The sequence below is a fragment of the Balaenoptera borealis genome (assembly GCF_965194805.1).
Source record: "Balaenoptera borealis genome assembly, chromosome: 6".
NCBI lineage: Eukaryota > Metazoa > Chordata > Mammalia > Artiodactyla > Balaenopteridae > Balaenoptera > Balaenoptera borealis.
In genome coordinates this window covers 15,440,505-15,462,167 of record NC_138863.1, presented here as the reverse complement: position 1 = coordinate 15,462,167, position 21,663 = coordinate 15,440,505, and the positions used below count along the sequence as shown (strand labels likewise).

General features: G+C 39.2%; 1 long non-coding RNA gene across 3 annotated transcripts in view; it reads right to left on the bottom strand.

Moving 5' to 3' along the window:
- Window positions 1-21,663, bottom strand: part of LOC309630962 — a 62,178-nt gene that overhangs the window by 16,241 nt on the left and 24,274 nt on the right. Inside the window, exons 2-3 of one of the 3 annotated variants that reach the window (XR_014245978.1) lie at window positions 14,783-14,846; window positions 14,495-14,542 (exon numbers count right to left, since the gene is read on the bottom strand). This is a non-coding gene — a long non-coding RNA (uncharacterized lncRNA). Of the gene's footprint in view, window positions 1-14,494; window positions 14,847-21,663 lie in introns of those variants that run through there. The other 2 variants (XR_014245977.1, XR_014245976.1) reach the window with 2 other exon arrangements.

The following is a 21,663-nucleotide window of genomic DNA, read 5'->3' as shown; positions in this document are numbered from 1 at the left end:
GGTGAGCCTGGCCAAAGGTCTGTCAATTTTGTTTACACTTTCAAAGAACTAGCTCTTGGTTTTTTTGATTTTTTTCTATTGTCTTTAAATCTCTATTTTATTTATATCCTGTCTAATCTTTATTATTTCCTTCCTTCTGCTGACTTTAGGTTTTGTTTGTTCTTCTTTTTCTAATTCTTTTAGGTGGCAGGTTAGGCTGTTTATTTGAGATTTTTCTTGTTTCTTGAGGAAGACCTGTATCACTATGAACTTGCCTCTAAGGACTGCTTTTGCTGCATCCCATAGATTTTTGTATGTTTGTGTTTTCATTGTCATGTGTCTCGAGGTATTTTTTAATTTCTTCTTTGACTTCATCATTGACCCATTGGTTTTTTAGTAGAATGTTGTTTAGTCTTCATGTAATTGTTTTTTTCCTAATTTCTCTTTCTGTGATTGAGTTCTAGTTTCATGCCGTTGTGGTCAGAAAAGATGCTTGAAATAATTTCTATCCTCTTAAATTGGTTGGGGCTTGTTTTGTGCCCTGGTATGTGGTCTATCCTAGAGAATGTTCCATGTGCACTTGGAAAGAATGTGATTTTTTTTTTTTTTTTTGGATGTAATGTCCTGAAAATATCAATTAAGTCTAACTGTTCTATTGCGTCATTTAGGATCTCTGTTGCCTTATTGATTTTCTCTCTGGAAGATCTATCCATTGATGTCAGTGGAGTGTTAAAGTCTTCTATTATTATTGTATTCCTATTAATTTCTCCCTTTATGTCTCTAGTATTTTTTTTATGTATTTAGATGCCCCTGTATTGGGCACATATATATTAATAATATCCTCGTCTTGTATTGATCCTTTTATCATTATATAGTGTCCTTTATCTTTCTTTACGTCCTGTGTTTTAAAGTCTATTTTGTCTGACATGAGTATTGCTACCCCTGCTTTCTTGTCATTTCCATTTACATGAAATATCTTTTTCCATTCCCTCACTTTCAATCTATGTGTGTTCTTTGCCCTAAAGTGGATCTCTTGTAGGCAGCATATTGTAGACTCTTGTTTTATTATCCAGTCTGCCACTCTGTCTTTTGATTGGAGCATTTAGTACTTTGACATTTAAGGTAATTATTGATAGGTATGTATTTTTCACTTTAAACCTTGTTTTCCAGTTGATTTTTTATTTCTTGTCTGTTACTTTCTTTTTCTTTTTCTTTTTCCTTTTATGATTTGATGATTTTCTTTTGTATTGTGCTTGTGTTCTCTTCCATTTGGTTTTTGTGAATCTATTGTATGTTTTTGGTTTATGGTTACCTTGTTTTTCAAGTATGTTAACCCATTAGTATATCTATTATACTTGCTTTAGACTGATAGTCATATAGGCTTAAACACATTCTAAAAAAAAAAATCTACATTTTCTTACTCCACTCCCTCGCATTTTGTGATTTTGATGTCCTCTTTTACATATTCATGTTTATCCTTTTGCTGTTCGTTGTAGTTATCGTTGCTTTCACAAGAACTTTTTTAATCTGTGTACTGGCTTATCTAAGTGATTTACTTTCCAATTGTGATGTTCTCTTTCCTATAGATTCTTGCTTCTTTTCTATTTAGAGAAAACCTTTCAATAATTCTTTTAGGATAGCTTTAGTATTGCTGTATTCTTTTAGTTTTTGTTTGTCTGAGAAATTCTTTCTCTCCTTCTATTCTAAATGATAATCTTGCTGGGTAGAGTATCCTAGGTTGCAGGTTCTTCCATTTCAGGATTTTGGATATACCATGCCACTCCCTTCTGGCCTGCAACATTTCTGTAGAGAAACCTGCTGATAGCTATATAGGGGTTCCCTTGTAACTAACTCTTTGTTTTTCTCTTGCTGCCTTTAGCAGCCTCTCTTTAACTTTTGCCATTTCGATTATAATATGTCTTGGTGTAGGTCTGTTTGGGTTCATCTTGTTTGGGACCCTCTGTTCTTCCTTTACCTGGATATCTGTTTCCTTCTTTAGGTTTGGGAATTTTTCAGCCATAGTTTCTTCAAAAACATTTTTGATCCCCTTTTCTCTTTCTTCTCCTTCTGGGATCTCATGTACGCATAGATTGGCATGCTTTATATTATCCCACAGGTTTTATATATTGCCTTCTTTTTTTTTTCATTTGTCATTCTGTCTGCTGTTCTCATTGGATGATTTCCATTATTCTATCTTCCAGATCACCTATTCATTCTTCTGCATTATTCAGTTTGCTGTTTATTGCCTTTAGCTCAGCTTTCATCTCAGCAAATGAGTTTTCTAATTTTAATTGGCTCTTCTTTATAGATTCTAGTTCCTTTTTACAGTAATCTGCATTTCTGTCAATAGCCTTTCTTAATTCCTTCAGTATTTTTATTACCTCCTTTTTGAACTTAGGCTCTGATAGATGGGGAGAGGTCTATTTCATTGTTCTTTCAGGAGAATTCTTTTGATCTTTTAGTTGGGGCTGATTCCTTTGCTTCTTCATTTTACTTATATTTCTCTGACTCTATGAGTTTAGGAGAAACAGTTATCTACTGCAGTCATGGAGGGCTGTTTTTATGTGGGAGCATCCCCGTGTTGCCTGCATAAGTCTAATATTTTTGGTATGAATGCTGTTTTTAGTATGAATGCCAGCCACTTCTTTCCTCCATGTGTGCTGGCCATTATCCCCTTGATAGGGGGTGTGACTGGTGTTGTGGTGACACCACACTGCACTGCACTGCACTGGATGTTGAGCAGGGCCTCCTCTTTGCTCTGTGGTTATCACAGCCCTGTCTGGAGCAGGGTCTTCTCCTCAGTTGGAGTAGAAGCCCCCAGATCCGTTTCTGAGCTGCAGTGTGTGGTAGGTGGGTATGGAGCACTTCCACTGGGAGAGGAGCCACTGAGTATTCCTCTGCAGGAGCTGTCCACCAGGAGGTGCACACTGTGGTGTTACCTGCCACCTGTTGTGCAGACTCACAAAGCACTCTGTTGTTGGTATTGCCCCTAGCCCCGCCTTAACCATGGGAATGCAGGCAGTCAGCCCTGGTGTCCATCAGGCGCTGCACTCACAAAGCCACCAGCACAGATTCATTGGTACAGATCTGCTGAAATCAGGCATCACAATCACTGTAGTCGGGCACCCGGACACGCTGTGGGAGCTACGGAATCAGCCTGGACTCTGGTCCCACCTCCACGTGCGCATGCCAGCAAAGCCTGCCGCCACTAATGCTGGGCCCACTCCAGCCAGAGGAGCACCAGTAATCACTCATATGTCCCACAGGCACTGAGCTTACAAAGCCATGGGCAGCACCTAAATCTGTGGGTAGCACAGCCACTGGGAGATAACTCGGATCTCAGCCCTGCTTCCGAGGTTGTGAGGCCCCTGGGGATCAGCTCAGGTTTCAGCCCCACCTCCTCGTGTGGGCAACCCACCGGTGCTGGAGCACTCCTAGAGCTCATAGAGGCAGAGCCGCACCCACTGTGAGCACACTGAGAACGAGACTGCTATGGTGGAGCCCCGCCCCTCCCTTTGCACACATGTAAACAATGAGGCTCCTGTGGCAGACCCAGGCTAGGTCCTGAGTACCACCCCCATTGCTTGGACCTCACTCCATGTCCTTCAGGCTGTCTCCATGTCCTTTCCCCAGGTCTATCTGCTGAAGCCCAAGTTTCAGCACCCAACCCCTGAGAGAACCAGCAGACATGTATCTCAGGTTGGGGCGTGCAGGGAGGTGGCCAGGTCCCTCTGTGCTGGTCTCTCTCTGTTCTGCCTGCTGCAATCTGGCTGCTGCACTCTCCTCTGAAGCTCCCTTTCTGTCCCAGCTGATCTCTCAGTGGTGAAGGGTGTTCCCAGGGAGACAGAATCTTTCCTGTGTCAGAGCTCCCTCCCAGGGGCACAGGTCCCATCCTGATTCCTCTTTTTTTCTTTCATCCTACCCAGTTATGTGATGATCTTTCTTGCAATTTTGGTTGTATGAGGTCTTCTGCCAGCTTTCAGTAGGTATTCTGTGAGAATTTTTCCACATGTAGTTGTATGTTGGATGTATCTGTGGGAGGAGGTGAGCTCCATGTCCTTCTATTCCACCATCTTGATCTCCCCTCCCTCCTCTGGATTTTAGTATCAGGTCACCCTTCAGTTATTAGGGTTTGTAGGGCACTAATGGTGACAAATGGTGATGCCCTTCCCCCATGTTCAGATTGACCAATGCCCAAGGGTAGCAGCAGCATTTGTCTCGGGGAGGAAATTGTCTCACCAGTTTATAGCCACATGTGGCATTGTTCTAAAGTAATGCTGATGGGTATATTTCTAAGGATTTTGCTCCACCTAATTTTGGAGTTATTTAGGTACCCTTCTATTAGACAGAATCATGCTAATATCTTCCTTAAGATAACCAAGTGGGTAACTATTCCATTCTTGCATATTTAAAATGAGCAAGTAGCTATCTAATACAAGAATAAAAGGAGAGCTTCCACTCAGTACTACCAGAAAGGCAAAAAATTTTACTAAATTATGGTACTGTTTTGCCCAGAAGCTAACATTGAATATGAAAAGTTAAAGAAAGAAAACAGAGGAAAAAGTAAAAAGAAAACATTTTTATTAATTATCTCCAATGCTCTGGGCCCCTTGTTGGAAACTTTCCCATTTGCTACAGTGTGGGGACAACACTACTTAAATAATCCAACATCTGGGATTTCTATCAAACTCCAACCATTTGTTTGTCATTGAATAGAACCCACACTGGAGTAAAAGAAAATTTGTTGGACAAATAGTGGCCCCAAACTATTTCTTTAAGCAAGTATATATAATAATTTAAAAGACCAAAAAAAATTTTATAATTATTTCTTCAGATGACCTCTTTTGTTCCTTCGCAGATTATCTATATATGATTTCATGTACTTTCATCTTCTTTTGCTCTTTGTTGTGTTTTTATTTATTTTAATTTTGAGTATATACTACTTTTATAATTAGAAACAACATAGTAAATGAAGTTAATAAGAACATTTAGAAGTTGAAAAAAGTATGGTGTCCTTAAAAACTTTTTTCTATGTCTTCTATGTAATATTTCAAAATTAGATCTAATTTCATGTTGTATCATATAAACTTCCAAAAAGTGCACAAAAATAGAGAATATAACCAACCTTCATGAATTCATCAGAGGAGTTCACCAGCCATCATTAATCTGCCACACTAATTTCTTCTGTTCTCTCTCTCTGTTTAAACTTTTTAAAGTGAATTCCAGACTTCATGCTATTTTAGCCCTTAATACTATATCATGAATCTCAAAAAAGGAAGGGCACATTTTCTTACCTAACTGTATTGCATGGCCACATACATAGTAAAACTAACAATAATTCCTAATGCCATCTAATACTCAGGCCATAATCAAATTTCCCCCATTTGCTAAAAAACATCTTCTTAAAACTTGGTTTGTACATATCAAGCTCCAAATAAGGTCCATTCATTATATTTGGCTGTTCATAATCCTATATCTGTCTTAACTCCTAATCTGGAACAGTCTCTTCTCACTTCTTTTTTTTCTTTTTTTTTTTTTCACGTTTAGAAATTTTTATTATCAAAACTTTCAAACATCCACAAAAGTAGAGAGAACGGTGTAATGAACCCCCATATGCCACCCACTCAGATTCAACAGTGATCACTATCTTGCCTCTCTTACTTCATCTATCCTTTTCTGTTTGCTGAAGTATTTTAAAGCCAGTCCCAGACACCCTGGCTGTTTGCCTCTATAATAATTCAGTCTGTATCTCCCCTACCAAAAAAAAAAAAACACCCCAAACTGTTGCTTTACGTAGCCACAATTCCATTATCACAAATACAAGTATATAATGTAAAATTTTTTTACATTTTAAAAATACAAATTTATACAAGTAATAATATGGTCATTTTAAAAATATAGAAGTATGTAAAATAAAAAATGAGAGTTTGCTATCCCTACCCCAAAACCTGACTCTTAAAATGTGTTCACTGTTAACAATCTGGTGTGTGTTCTTCCCAACTTTTTTCTATGCGCACTAGATGTGCATGGTGTGTGTGTGTGCATGGTGTGTGCATGCGTGCATGTGTGTGTGTACATACTCTGCTTTCCAAATGGTTTCCCTCATTGGGTTATACATCCTACACATCTCCCTGTGTGTTTATTTAGCTCTGCTTCACTCTCCTCCATAGCTGCATCACTTTCCAGAGCATGGAGGTGCTGTAAATTATCTGGTCCCCTGAATGTAGTTGTTTTTTTTTTTTTTTTGTGGAAACATATAAACCAATTATTGTTCTTTTTGTTTAAATATCTTTAAAATATAATCGACAGTTTTTAGCAACAGTAGTACAGTGCACAGTGGACTTTATTATATATGCAATACTGAAATGCATACACCAATGATACAATAATACAAATAAGATACTGGTGCAAGGTTCTTACTCTAGAGTTTACGTAATATAATTAATTAAAGGTAAACTGAACAGTTTAAGGTGTTGTGGTAGATAAAATTTCAACATGGCCCCCAAGTTTCCTACCCTTTGTTGTATGTGCCATATAAAATCACTTCTTTTTTTTTAATTTATTTTTTTATACAGCAGGTTCTTATTAGTCATCCATTTTATACACATCAATGTATACATGTCAATCCCAATCTCCCAATTCATCCCACCACCACCCCTCCCCCCACCACTTTCCCCCCTTGGTGTCCATACGTTTGTTCTCTGCATCTGTGTCTCAATTTCTGCCCTGCAAACTGGTTCATCTGTACCATTTTTCTAGGTTTCACATATATGCGTTAATATACGATATTTGTTTTTCTCTTTATGACTTACTTCACTCTGTATGACGGTCTCTAGATCCATCCATGTCTCGACAAATGACGCAATTTCGTTCCTTTTTATGGCTGAGTAATATTCCATTGTATATATGTACCACATCTTCTTTATCCATTCATCTGTCAATGGGCATTTAGCTTGCTTCCATGTCCTGGCTATTGTAAATAGTGTTGCAATAAACATTGGGGTGCATGTGTCTTACTGAATTATGGTTTTCTCTGGGTATATGCCCAGTAGTGGGATTGCTGGGTCATATGGTAATTCTATTTTTAGGTTTTTAAAGAACCTCCATACTGCTCTCCATAGTGGCTGTATCCATTTACATTCTCACCAACAGTGCAAGAGGGTTCCCTTTTCTCCACACCCTCTCCAGCATTTGTTGTTTGTAGATTTTCTGATGATGCCCATTCTAACTGGTGTGAGATGATACCTCATTGTAGTTTTGATTTGCATTTCTCTAATAATTAGTGATGTTGAGCAGCTTTTCATGTGTTTCTTGGCCATTTGTATGTCTTCTTTGGAGAAATGTCTATTTAGGTCTTCTGCCCATTTTTGGATTGGGTTGTTTGTTTTTTTAATATTGAGCTGCATAAGCTGTTTATATATTTTAGAGATTAATTCTTTGTCTGTTGATTCGTTTGCAAATATGTTCTCCCATTCTGAGGGGTGTCTTTTCATCTTGTTTGTAGTTTCCTTTGCTGTGCAAAAACTTTTAAGTTTCATTAGGTTCCATTTGTTTATTTTTGTTTTTATTTCCTTTACTCTAGGAGGTGGATCAAAAAAGATCTTGCTGTGATTTATGTCGAAGAGTGTTCTTCCTATGTTTTCCTCTAAGAGTTTTATAGTGTCCGGTCTTACATTTAGGTCTCTAATCCATTTTGAGTTTATTTTTGTAAATGGTGTTAGGGAGTGTTCTAATTTCATTCTTTTACATGTAGCTGTCCAGTTTTCCCAGCACCACTTATTGAAGAGGCTGTCTTTTCTCCATTGTATATCCTTGCCTCCTTTGTCATAGATTAGTTGACCATAGGTGTGTGGGTTTCTCTCTGGGCTTTCTATCCTGTTCCATTGATCTATATTTCTGTTTTTGTGCCAGTACCATATTGTCTTGATTACTGTAGTTTTGTAGTATAGTCTGAAGTCTGGGGGCCTGATTCCTCCAGCTCCGTTTTTTTCCCTCAAGACTGCTTTGCCTCTTCGGGGTGTTTTGTGTCTCCATATAAATTTTAAGAATTTTTGTTCTACTTCTGTAAAAAATGCCATTGGTAATTTGATAGGGATTGCATTGAATCTGTAGATTGCTTTGGGTGGTATAGTCATTTTCACAATATTGATTCTTCCAATCCAAGAACATGGTATATCTCTCCACCTGTTTGTATCATCTTTAATTTCTTTCATCAGTGTCTTATAGTTTTCTGCATACAGATCTTTTGTCTCCCTACGTAGGTTTATTCCTAGGTATTTGATTCTTTTTGTTGCAATGGTAAATGGGAGTGTTTCCTTAATTTCTCTTTCAGATTTTTCATCATTACTGTATAGGAATGCGAGAGATTTCTGTGCATTAATTTTGTATCCTGCAACTTTACCAGATTCATTGATGAGCTCTAGTAGTTTTCTGGTGGCACCTTTAGAATTCTCTATGTATAGTATCATGTCATCTGCAAACAGTGACAGTTTTACATCTTCTTTTCCAATTTGTATTCCTTTTATTTCTTTTTCTTCTCTGATTGCTGTGGCTAGGACTTCCAAAACTATGTTGAATAATAGTGGTGAGAGTGGACATCCTTGTCTTCTTCCTGATCTTAGAGGAAATGCTTTCAGTTTTTCACCATTGAGAATGATGTTTGCTGTGGGTTTGTTGTATATGGCCTTTATTATGTTGAGGTAGTTTGCCTCTGTGCTCACTTTCTGGAGAGTTTTTATCATAAATGGGTGTTGAATTTTGTCAAAAGCTTTTTCTGCATCTGTTGAGATGATCATATGGTTTTTATTCTTCAGTTTGTTAATATGGTGTATCACATTGATTGATTTGTGTATATTGAAGAATCCTTGCATCCCTGGGATAAATCCCACTTGATCATGGTGTATGACCCTTTTAATGTGTTGTTGGATTCTGTTTGCTAGTATTTTGTTGAGGATTTTTGCATCTATATTCATCAGTGATATTGGTCTGTAATTTTTTTTTTTTTTTTGTGGTATCTTTGTCTGGTTTTGGTATCAGGGTTATGGTTGCCTCATAGAATGAGTTTAGGAGTCTTCCTTCCTCTGCAAGTTTTTGGAAGAGTTTCAGAAGGATGGGTGTTAGCTCTTCTCTAAATGTTTGATAGAATTCACCTGTGAAGCCATCTGGTCCTGGACTTTTGTTTGTTGGAAGATTTTTAATCACAGTTTCACTTTCATTACTTGTGATTGGTGTGTTCATATTTTCTATTTCTTCCCGGTTCAGTCTTGGAAGGTTATACGTTTCTAAGAATTTGTCCATTTCTTCCAGGTTGTCCATTTTATTGGCATAGAGTTGCCTGTAGTAGTCTCTTAGGATGCTTTGTATTTCTGCGGTGTCTGTTGTAACTTCTCCTTTTTCATTTCTGATTTTATTGATTTGAGTCCTCTCCCTCTTTTTCTTGATGAGTCTGGCTAATGGCTTATCAATTTTGTTTATCTTCTCAAAGAACCAGCTTTTAGTTTTATTGATCTTTGCTATTGTTTTCTTTGTTTCTATTTCATTTATTTCTGCTCTGATCTGTATGATTTCTTTCCCTCTACTAACTTTGGGTTTTGTTTGTTCTTCTTTCTCTAGTTCTTTTAGGTGTAAGGTTAGATTGTTTATTTGAGATGTTTGTTGTGTCTTGAGGTAGGATTTTATTGCTGTAAACTTCCCTCTTAGAACTGCTTTTGCTGCATCCCATAGGTTTTGGATCGTCGTGTTTTCATTGTCATCTATCTCTAGGTATTTTTTGATTTCCTCTTTGATTTCTTCAGTGATCTTTTGGTTATTTAGTAATGTATTGTTTAGCCTCCATGTGTTTGTGTTTTTTACGTCTTTTTCCCTGTAATTGATTTCTAATCTCATAGTGTTGTGGTCAGAAGAGATGCCTGATATGATTTCAATTTTCTTAAATTTACTGAGGCTTGATTTGTGACCCAAGATGTGATCAATCCAGGAGAATGTTCCGTGCACACTTGAGAAGAAAGTGTAATCTGCTGTTTTGGGATGGAATGTCCTATAAATATCAGTTAAATCTATCTTGTCTATTGTGTCATTTAAAACTTGTGTTTCCTTATTAATTTACTGTTTGGATGATCTGTCCATTGGTGTAAGTGAGGTGTTAAAGTCCCCCACTATTACTGTGTTCCTGTCGATTTCCTCTTTTATATCTGTGCTCCTATGTTGGGTGCATATATATTTATAATTGTTATATCTTCTTCTTGGATTGACCCCTTGATCATTATGTAGTGTCCTTCCTTGTCTCTTGTAATATTCTTTATTTTAAAATCTATTTTATCTGATATGAGTATTGCTACTCCAGCTTTCTTTTGATTTCCATTTGCATGGAATATCTTTTTCCATCCCCTTGCTTTCAGTCTCTATGTGTCCCTAGGTCTGACGTGGGTTTCTTGTAGACAGCATATATATGGGTCTTGTTTTTGTATCCATTCAGCAAGCCTGTGTCTTTTGGTTGGAACATTTAATCCATTCACGTTTAAGGTAATTATCAATATGTATGTTCCTATGACCATTTTCTTAATTGTTTTGGGTTTGTTTTTGTAGGTCCTTTTCTTCTCTTGCGTTTCCCACTTAGAGAAGTTCCTTTAGCATTTGTTGTAGAGCTGGTTTGGTGGTGCTGAATTCTCTTAGCTTTTGCTTGTCTGTAAAGCTTTTGATTTCTCCATCGAACCTGAATGAGATCCTTGCCAGGTAGAGTAATCTTGGTTGTAGGTTCTTCCCTTTCATCACTTTAAATATGTCATGCCACTCCCTTCTGACTTGTAGAGTTTCTGCTGAGAAATCAGCTGTTAACCTTATGGGATTTCCCTTGTATGTTATTTGTCACTTTTCCCTTACCGCTTTCAATAATTTTTGTTTGTCTTTAATTTTTGCCAATTTGATTACTGTGTGTCTCGGAGTGTTTCTCCTTGGGTTTATCCTGTGTGGGACTCTCTGCACTTCCTGGACTTGGGTGGCTATTTCCTTTCCCATGTTAGGGGAGTTTTTAACTATAATCTCTTCAAATATTTTCTCAGGTCCTTTCTCTCTCTCTTCTCCTTCTGGGACCCCTATAATATGAATGTTGTTGCATTTAATGTTGTCCCAGAGGTCTGTTAGGCTGTCTTCATTTCTTTTCATTCTTTTTTCTGTATTCTGTTTTGCAGCAGTGAATGCCACCATTCTGTCTTCCAGGTCACTTATCCATTCTTCTGCCATAGTTATTCTGCTATTGATTCCTTCTAGTGTATTATTCATTTCAGTTATTGTATTGTTCATCTCTGTTTGTTTGTTCTTTAATTCTTCTAGGTGTTTGTTCTTTAATTCTTTTAGGTCTTTGTTAAACATTTCTTTTTTTTTTTTTTTTTTTAGTATTGGGGAAAGGTTTTTTTTTTATTTTTTTATTTTTTTATTTTTTTTTATTTATGGCTGTGTTGGGTCTTTGTTTCTGTGTGAGGGCTTTCTCCAGTTGCGGCAAGTGGGGGCCATTCTTCATCGCGGTGCGCGGGCCTGTCACTATCACGGCCTCTCTTGTTGCGGAGCACAGGCTCTAGACGCACAGGCTCAGTAATTGTGGCTCACGGGCCCAGTCGCTCCGCGGCATGTGGGATCTTCCCAGACCAGGGCTCAAACCCGTGTCCCCTGCATTGGCAGGCAGATTCTCAACCACTGCGCCACCAGGGAAGCCCTAAACATTTCTTGCATCTTCTCGATCTTTGCCTCCATTCTTTTTCCGAGGTCCTGGATCATCTTCACTATCATTATTCTGAATTCTTTTTCTGGAAGGTTGCCTATCTCCACTTAATTTAGTTGTTTTTCTGGGTTTTTGCCTTGTTCCTTCATCTGGTACATAGCCCTCTGCCTTTTCATCTTGTCTATCTTTCTGTGAATGTGGTTGTTGTTCCACAGGCTGCAGGATTGTAGTTCTCCTTGCTTCTGCTGTCTGTCTTCTGGTGGATTAGGCTATATAAGAGGCTGTGCAAGTTTCCTCATGGGATGGACTGGTGGTGGGTAGAGCTTGGTGTTGCTCTGTTGGGCAGAGCTCAGTAAAACTTTAATCCGCTTGTCTGCTGATGGGTGGGGCTGGGTTCCCTCCCTGTTGGTTGTTTGACCTGAGGTGACCCAACACTGGAGCCTACCCGGGCTCTTTGGTGGGGCTAATGGCGGACTCTGGGAGGGCTCACGCCAAGGAGTAGTTGCCAGAACTTCTGCTGCCAGTGTCCTTGTCCTCATGGTGAGACACAGCCACCCCCCGCCTCTTCAGGAGACCCTCCAACACTAGCAGGTAGGTCTGGTTCAATCTCCTATGAGGTCACTGCTCCTTCCCCTGGGTCCTGATGTGCACACTACTTTGTGTGTGCCCTCCAAGAGTGGAGTCTCTGTTTCCCTCAGTCCTGTCAAATTCCTGTAATCAAATCCTGCTAGTCTTCAAAGTCTGATTCTCTAGGAATTCCTCTTCCCGTTGCCAGACCCCCAGGTTTCCTTCCCACTTATATTTGTTTGTTCTGGGCCATTGACTAATTAAGGAAACCTAGGCAAATGTCCTATAGAATGACCCACATTGTGAATTTGGCTGAATACATATTTTAAAAATAAAATGCATTACAGTTGTGATTCTATAACATTAGCCTGCCTAAACATCTCCAAAACATAAAACCCCCTTCCATGATAGCTATAAGCAAAAATCCATAGGATTTGGGAAAAGATTGATTTAATGAACAGTACACTATATGGATATACTAAATTTCCCTTTTTCAAATGTTTGTGATTAAAACGAAATCAAATTTATAGAGAATGTGGCTTTTTGAAGAACATTTGAAATAGTGCCTTAAGGAATGTAACTAAGAAAAAAATTATCTACTGTGTGTCTTGTAAATGAATACCATTGTATGAATTGAAAACTGACTCTAGGGAAGTCAGCAAAGAACAAAAACCATCTTTGAAATGTGAGAATATGGATGCTTTGACTCTATTTCTATTTATTTGATGTGTTTAGATTGCCAGAAAAAACATAGGGTGCCCAGCTAAATTTAAATCTCAGGTAAAAAAGAATAAGGTTTTTTAGCATAAGTAGATCCCATGCAATATTTAGGACATACTTATGCTAAATATTATTTATGGTTTATCTGAAATTCATATTTAACTGGGCATCCGCATTTCTATTTGCTAAATCTGACAACCTGTGGACAAACCCTCTACTACAGTGTGGTGGGGAAGACCCAAGGAGGAACTTTAATACTGGAGAAGAGTACTGTATGAGAACACTGTTAGCCTCTTGACCCCACTTCTGAAATGTGGGAACAGCCACAAGTCTCTGATATTCTCCAGCTGGTTGCTCAGGAAGCCTGGCTTCTTATTTCTGTGCATAAACTCCCTAAGCTGAGATTCTGTGCCGGACCTGCCACAGCAGAGTACAATGAGATATTGTTTTCTCTCTGAGAAACAGGAGTCACAGAAGCCAGAATCACAAGAGATTCTGGAATGAAAATGTGGGCTGGGATCCACCTGCAAGTTCCTCAAAGCCCTCTGTGTAAACACCAGAGATACAATAAGACTGAACATATTACAAAATATAAGACAGGAGACAAAGAAGAAAATAAGATGAGTAGAAAAGTTATGTCCAAAAATCCTGGCTTAAAAATTCCCATCAGTGGACTATAAAACTTAACTCTGAACATCCTAGCAATCAAAGCAAAGAAGAAAGCCACTGGGTTACAGAAATTTTGTGACTAGGCTAGCAATAGAAAGTTTCTTAATTCATTTAGAAGCAAATGGTTTTCCCAACCCTTAGTTCTGAAGGAAATTTGTACTGGAGATTAAACATATTAAGGATATATAAGAATGGTATAGTAGCAGCTACTTCTTCAAAGCAAAGCAAGAAACGTAACTCCCTTGCATAGAAATTTTAGAACTTTCACTGTCTGTAGGTGCTGGAATCTTTTAATGACAGTTTTATATAGTTTATGTCATTTATGCCCTTAAATATGCAAAGATTTTATGTCATGTTTCTTCCAAACATGCTCCCTGGGGCAGGGTAAAATGTCTCAGGCTTGTCTACACTCCAAGTCCCCATTCTAGGCCTTTCTTCTTCTTTGACCCCTCTTTATAGAGGCACACCTCAGTTTTGTCTTTGATCTCTTATTTGGCCAACCGACTTGGACTTGGACTTCCAGGTTTTTATTTTGGCTACTGTTACCAAACTGAAATTGGGTCCACTCACGCACGGCAGAGCAAAGTCAATTTACTGACACCAGGTTGTGGTGAAGGAGAGTACAGTGTTTATTGCAGGGCCCAGCAAGGAGTACAAGCAGCTCATGCTCAAAAGACTTGAACTCCCTGATGGCTTTCAGGGAAGGGTTTTTCAAGGCAACAGTTGGAGTGACGGCTGTAGGGAACATGACTTTCCTCTGATTGGTTGGTGGTAAGGTAGTGGGGTGGTGTTTCAAGAATTTCAATCATCAACCTTCTGGTTTCAACCAGTCTGGGGTCTACATGCTTGTGGTCAGCATATAGTCACCACTCCACCTGGGCCGGATCTTGGTTTCTGCAGAACAATTCAAAGATACCCATCAGATTGTTATGTATATCCCTTGAGGAGGAACTTGGACTCTGTTTGATCACTGAACTGTTGTTTCTTGACAGCCTTTCCTTTGTTTCTGCATTCCCTCACTTCCCCCAATTAGTAACTGCTTGAATCTGCTCTTTGGAACTCAGGGAAGGCCTGGGAGACTAAAACCCTTTTTTTTACAAACAAGGAACAGGGGATATGGAAGGGGTTTTGTACCTCGGAGGGTCCCGGAGGGTCCTGCTCAGTTTCAGTCTCCCCTTTTCTTTGATACTCCTCAATCCTGATTGGAACAGAAAGAGAATAGTTTTAGATACAGAGGTTAATCATAAGAGGAACTCAGTTTTAGGGGGACTCGGTTTCACAACTTTAGACTCTACTTCCACTGCCCCCCTCCCTGTGTCCCCATACATCAGCAGCATAAGAAGGTGACCCTTCTTTCCGGCTTCTTGGACTGTTGTGCTCTGGCTATATCTGGGTATGGGTGGTAGGCTGATTAATAGTACAACTCTTCCTGCCTCCCTGTAGGCACCCCTCCCACCCTACCTCTAGGCTCAGCCATGTGACTTTCTTTGGCCTAAGGGTTAAGAGCTAACTTGACGAAGCAGAGGCTTAAAAGTTGTACATGTTCCTGCTTGCCCTCTTGCACAATTGGGCCCTCTTTCTCAGACTTGGGCCATCACCTTGAGAACATGCCTGAGCTAGCCTGCTCTAGGAGGGTTAGTGTGACATGTGCATAGAACTGTCATCAGCTAAGGCCATTATAGACCAGCCAGTCCTTTAGCCAACTGGAATCAAGCAGGACCCTATGGGGCCTTCCGGGTACAAAAGTCTGTTCCCTGTTTCTTGTTTATAGGACAAAGGCTTCAGCCTCCTAGACCTTCCCTGAGTTCCAGAGAGCAGATTCAAACAGTTACTCATTAGGGAAGTGAAGGAATGCAGAAACAAAGGAAAAGCAGTCAAGAAACAGTTGTGCAATGATAAGGAGGAACCCCTAGTTCCTCCTCAAGGGGTATACATAACAATGTATCTTTGAGTTTTTCTACAGGAATTAAGGCCCCACCCAGGTGGAGGGTGGTAACTTCAGGCTGAGCACAAGATTCCTGGAACACCACCCTGTTACTTCACCCACCAACCAATCAGAAGAAAGTCACACACCCTGCAGCCCTCACCCCACATTTTGCCTTTAAAACTCTTCCCTGAAAACCATTGGGGAGTTTGGGTCTTTTGAGTACAAGCCTCCTATTCTCCTTGTTTGGCCTCTGCAATAAATCTTTCTCTGCTCCAAATTCCAACATTTTCGTTTGTTTGGCCTCACCTGATGTTGGGTACATGAATGTAGGTTTAACAACACAACCAGCCAATTGACCACAGATGCACAAGCAAGCCTAGCCCAGATCAGCAGAACCACCAACTCAAAAGCAGTAAATAGTTGTTGTTTTAAGCCATTAAGTTTTGTGATAGTTTATTACACAAGCAACAGTTGACTGATATGGTGGGGAAGATAAATCTCACACCTAAATTAATAGAGAGCCATCCTATTTCTGCACAAAAGTGAGCTTCATGAACTTATAAATTGGATGAGGCCATTTTCTTTTTCCAGAAAATACAATTCTGAATCTTCTGACATTCAAGTGAGTATTCTCTTAAAACCCCAAATTCTACCCCTTTAAGGATGAAAGTCAGAGATGACAGTCATTGACCTGGAAAATGTTAAGCAAAACCTTAATATGACTCCTCAGTCATCAGATATGAGTAAAATTATTTCAAGGCCAATGGAGTTTGCATTTGGGTCAGAAGATTCTGGTATCTCTTAAGTGGTACAGATTGATACCATTAGCTTGTGAACCATGAAATTGGTATCTCCTCTCTGATATTTTTGATCTAGCATTATAAGCTGACTTCACTATTTCAATTCAAGTGTGAATACTTCTGTGATTAAAAAAAGAGAAAGACACTGGAGGGAAAAAACCACAGAAGAATAAATGCCGGTCAGAAAAGAAGATGAAGCCAGTGCCAACAGTGAAGAGAGCAGAGTGAGTCCTGGAGGTCCTTGGAAACCACACCTGGTAGTGAGGACAGAGGAATCATCAGGGCCAAGATCAGAGAACCACTCCAGCAAACATATGGCAGTGAATTAAATTATCTTTTAAATGAAAATATTCCTGGAGTCAATTAGAGCTGGATCAAGTCCTGACTCATAATTGAATATGGGAAATGATTTGTGGCTGCAGTTTATATTGATGAAGAAACAATATGTGATACAGGCTCTTTCTTTAAAATGCAGGTTCTTTGGCGTTTGATTCAAATACATACCAAATTTTTCAGTCTTAGTATAGCAGCTCTTAAGGCCACGCAATGACAAAAATGGTCTTTTAATAATACATTTTTCCAGTTAAAACATATAGGAAACATCCATTTTTGTATTACTGTCTAAAAGACTACCTTCTATGCTTCTTTGGTTTAGAGCTTATAATTGAATTATTTTCTAGACCACTAGAAGTGAGGCGGGACATTCTGTCAAGTCACCTGATGTCAAGGACAGACAAATCATTGATGCTGAATAGTCTTTGACTTAATCGTAGCGAGTATTCATAGAAAGACTTGGGGGGCCTAGGTACAGACATTATCTTCATACCATACTTTATGTCTGAGGAAGGGCATTTACCTACGAGGGTATCTCTTTTTGTCTAGAACAGATAGAAACACCCAGTAGAGGACATTAGAAATCACCTTAGTTCTTCCTAACTAAAGTCACTCCTTGTTGGAGATAAACGTCATTCCTAGAAGCCACTTTTAGTTGTGGGGTGTCCTTCCGCTAAGACTTATATAGTACCGAACAGAGTATAATGCAGCTAGGAGGCGTCATGTTACTCTTGTCAACCTGGCATGTAGCTAAGCAGAGCTGTATTATACACAAACAAGCCAGAATTCCTTTGTTGAAAAATGACCTTCTGTTAAAGCCAGAACAGTGTCAACTGTAACCTTGATACCAGAGACTTTACAATAGAAGCCACTATGGGGGCTGGGAGAGGGAGAGAGACAGAATGAACCCCAACCAAATACTAGAGGGGTGCAAAATGTCTGGGCAATTTAGGGAGAAACAGAATAAAAGCAGAAGTAATCGAAAGTGAAACATTTACCAACAAAAAAATAATCCAAGTAAAACACCACTCATCTAAGCATACTGGAAAGCATGCTTTTAAAGACCAGGAATCTGCTTTCCAACTCTAAGGAACTCTTTGTGTACTGTGGTAACTTGTTTCTTATATTGTCATTCTTTTCTACTGATTCTATTATCATTGGCTCAACTTTATAAAAGCAATAAGGGGAAAAAAAAGAAAAGCAAATTACTGAAGTGAGCTTGGAAATGGGAAAGGTTGTATCAAGATGACATTTGAAACACTGGCCCAACTTTTCCTTTGAATTGCACAGTTAAGATCACAGAACAATATGGGAAATGAGCCAGATTACACGGTACATTAAAATAAACATAGAGTTATTTCCTCAACCCCACAAAGTAGGCAATGTCACGGACCACTGCCTTTCCATGAGATGGAGAAATCCTTTCCATCTTTTGGAGAGGTTATATTTTAGTCCTTGGAAAGTGTACTTGGATTTCTTTATTTTCATTGTACTTCTCTTCCTTGTTAACATATTTTGTATAGCATAAGGCCTAAGCCTCTTCCCTTTGGCTGGTAATATTTTGAGTTGGAATAACACATTGTTTCAGGTTTTTCAAAGGTTATCAATGATCGAGAAGTTTTCCTGTTATAGAGGAGTTAAGTAGCATATTCCAAAAGTTTCTTTGTGAGGATGTTAGTTTTATTTTCCCTAGGATGAGAAGCAGCCTCATAGTTAATACCAGTCTTAGACAGTCAGGTTTCTTTATATCTACTTGTATTATAAACATGAATCGCTTCAAATTAATTTAGCATCTTTTATTTAGGTTGGCTTTTGAGGTCCCTAATAATAACTAAGAGAAAACCAACTGATATAAGATCCAGCTGCCAAAAATTATATTTAAAACTAGAGTTTTCTTACCTGCTTCTCTCTGGCAGAGCTTGGGAAGTCTTCTTTTGCAGAACATTTCTCAGGAATCATTTTAAAGCTACTTTAAAATCATTCAGCCTAATGTTATAACCAAAAGTGGACAAGACTTCATGTTAGTTCTCTTGGTCCTAGGGTCAGCTTCATAGTTTCAGGAAGTATTCATTCCTACAAGACAAGGTTTATATCCTACCCAGTTAAACTGAAGATGACTAGATACCAGGACTCCATTGAAACCTGAAAAGTATGTGTTCTTTTAATTAAATAAATGAATGAGTAAATATTTTATTTATTAAATAAAAGTAGAATATTAACTAGACAGCTTTTTATGCTTAAGATAAAAAAGATTTTACACATTGAACTATAAAGGAAGAAATAAAAGTTTTTTTTAATAAAATACAATTTATTACTATATCATCGAATTTGAGAACTTTGGTTTGCAGATTTTATGATATAAAATATAATTTATCTTTTCTAGTTAAAGCTGAAAGTGTTTCTCTACCTTAAAGCTGTATCTATATCTTGTTTTTGTTTTTTAAAACACTGTTACAACTTGGGTATTTCCTCAGCATTCTGAAAAATAACTCCACCCTCTGGGCTCACTGCTCTGCACAAGGGTCATCCTTCCTTTTTCATGAAGGTAACACATACTTTTAGGAGAGAAGTTTTATCAGCCAGTTTCCTGACTGTAGAATTGGAGGAGTGACAACCTTCTTTCATTTTGTCCTTCCTCTTCCCCTTTCAGTCCAGGTTGGCAGTGTTTCTGATGGTATAACATTCTCAACAACATTGTGGGTCTCTTCTTTCACAGAGATGCACTCCATTAGATAAGAAGTTTCTCCACAGATCCTTCCTGGATAATCCCAAATCTATTCCTGGCTTCTGGTGAGGTGGCCAAGGGGATCCCTGAGTTATATGTCTCATCTCTTCAAAGAGCCAGCTGTGTGATTGAATACACTGATCTTTTGATCCTTCCCAGGCAGTAGCAAAACATTGTCTATTTTTACCAAATTACTAATGAAGAAACTTAAATTTGGAGATGTTATTAACTGGCCTAAATCTCTCTCAATCCATTATAGCCACACAGTGGTCCTTGCTATCCCTCTAATAACAGGGCCTCACTCACCTCAAGGTCATTGCTCTTCCCTTTGCCTAAAATGCTCTTCCTCTAGATGTCCATTGAACTGAAGGGTTTTCTGGGATGTGGGACTTTTAGTGCTAAAACTGGGGGAGTCCAGGGGCTTCCCTGGTGGTGCAGTGGTTGAGAATCTGCCTGCCAATGCAGGGGACACGGGTTCGAGCCCTGGTCTGGGAAGATCCCACATGCCGCGGAGCGACTACGCCCGTGAGCCACAACTACTGAGCCTGTGCGTCTGGAGCCTGTGCTCCGCAACAAGAGAGGCCGCGATACTGAGAGGCCCGCGCACTGCAATGAAGACTGGTCCCCACTCACGGCAACTAGAGAAAGCCCTCGCACAGAAACGAAGACCCAACACAGCCAAAAATAAATAAATAAATTTATAAAAAAAAAAAAAACAAAAACTGGGGGAGTCCAGGAAAACTGGACAACTTGATTACCCAGTTAGAATATATGTTTCCAAAGACAGGCATCTTGGTTGCTCATTGGTGTTTCTACAGCCCCTAGTAGAGGGCCTGGCATATGGTAGATGCTCAGTAAATATTTGTTGCATCAATAAGTGAGTACTATGCTGAGTCCACTCTGGCAAAGAGAGGCACCAGAGACAACCATACAGAGTTTCCAAAGGCAGTATCCAGTATCAGATTTGGTGGTCTTTGAGACACAAGATGCATGGTTCAGGGTCTAGTGGTGGTGTGATGGTTTATGTGTCAGCTTGACTAGGGTAAGGGATGCCCAGATAGCTAGTAACAACACATTTCTGGATGTGTCTGTGAGGGTGTTTTTGGAAGAAATTAACATTTGAAACGCAAAGGGAGTGGGAGGATGTGAAAGAACAGAGCATCTGAGATCTCTGTGACAGTATCATAATATAGTTTAATATATATAAAATTTGATTCCCAGAAGCAGTGGACAGACAGAATGGGGCAAAAAAAATGTGTGATGAGATAATGTCAAGAACATTCCAAAATGATGAATGATACCAATTCACAGATCCTAAACTCAACTAACATAAAGCAGGATAGGGACTTCCCTGGTAGTGCAGTGGTTAAGAATCCACCTGCCAATGCAGGGGACACGGGTTCAAGCCCTGGTCCAGGAATATCCCACATGCCACAGAGCAACTAAGCCTGTGTGCCACAACTACTGAGCCTGTGTTCTAGAGCCCACGAGCCACAACTACTGAGCTTGTGTGCCACAACTACTGGGCCCATGCGCCTGGAGCCCGTGCTCTGCAACAGGAGAAGCTGCCACAATGAGAGGCCCGCAAACAGCAACAAGGAGTGGCTCCCACTCGCCACAACTAGGGAAAGCCCACGCGCAGCAACCAAGACCCAACACAGCCAAAAATAAATAAAATAAAATAAATTTTAAAAAATAAATAAAAATAAAAACAAAAAATAAAAAATAAAAAAAAAATAAAGCAGGATAAATACAAAGAAATCCACACCTAGGCACATCATAGTTAAACCAAAGATGAAGGCAAATCTTAAAGGCATCCAGAGAAAAAAGACACATTATATTCAGTGGACACAATTACAAATAACGGATGACATCATTAGAAACAATGAAGGCCAGAAAATAATAAATGGCATCTTTCAGGTGTGGAAAGATAGCTCCAAGTTTTTAGCTTGACTGCCAAAATATTGTTGTTGTCACAGACATCCAGGCTTACCAATATCATTGCTAGGTGATTAGAGGAGGGGGAAATCAAGAGGTAGGAGGAGCTCTCAGAGGTAGAGAGAGAAACTAAGGGCTTGAATAACACAATAATTTGGTGAGAGGGGAAAAACAATAAAGGAAATAGAGAAGGCAAGTAGAGGTACAACTGGATTGCAGTGTTTTGCGTGAGACTGTAGTGCCCTGCAGGATGTTTTGCATCCTTAGCTCCCAGGATAAATGCCAATCGCTC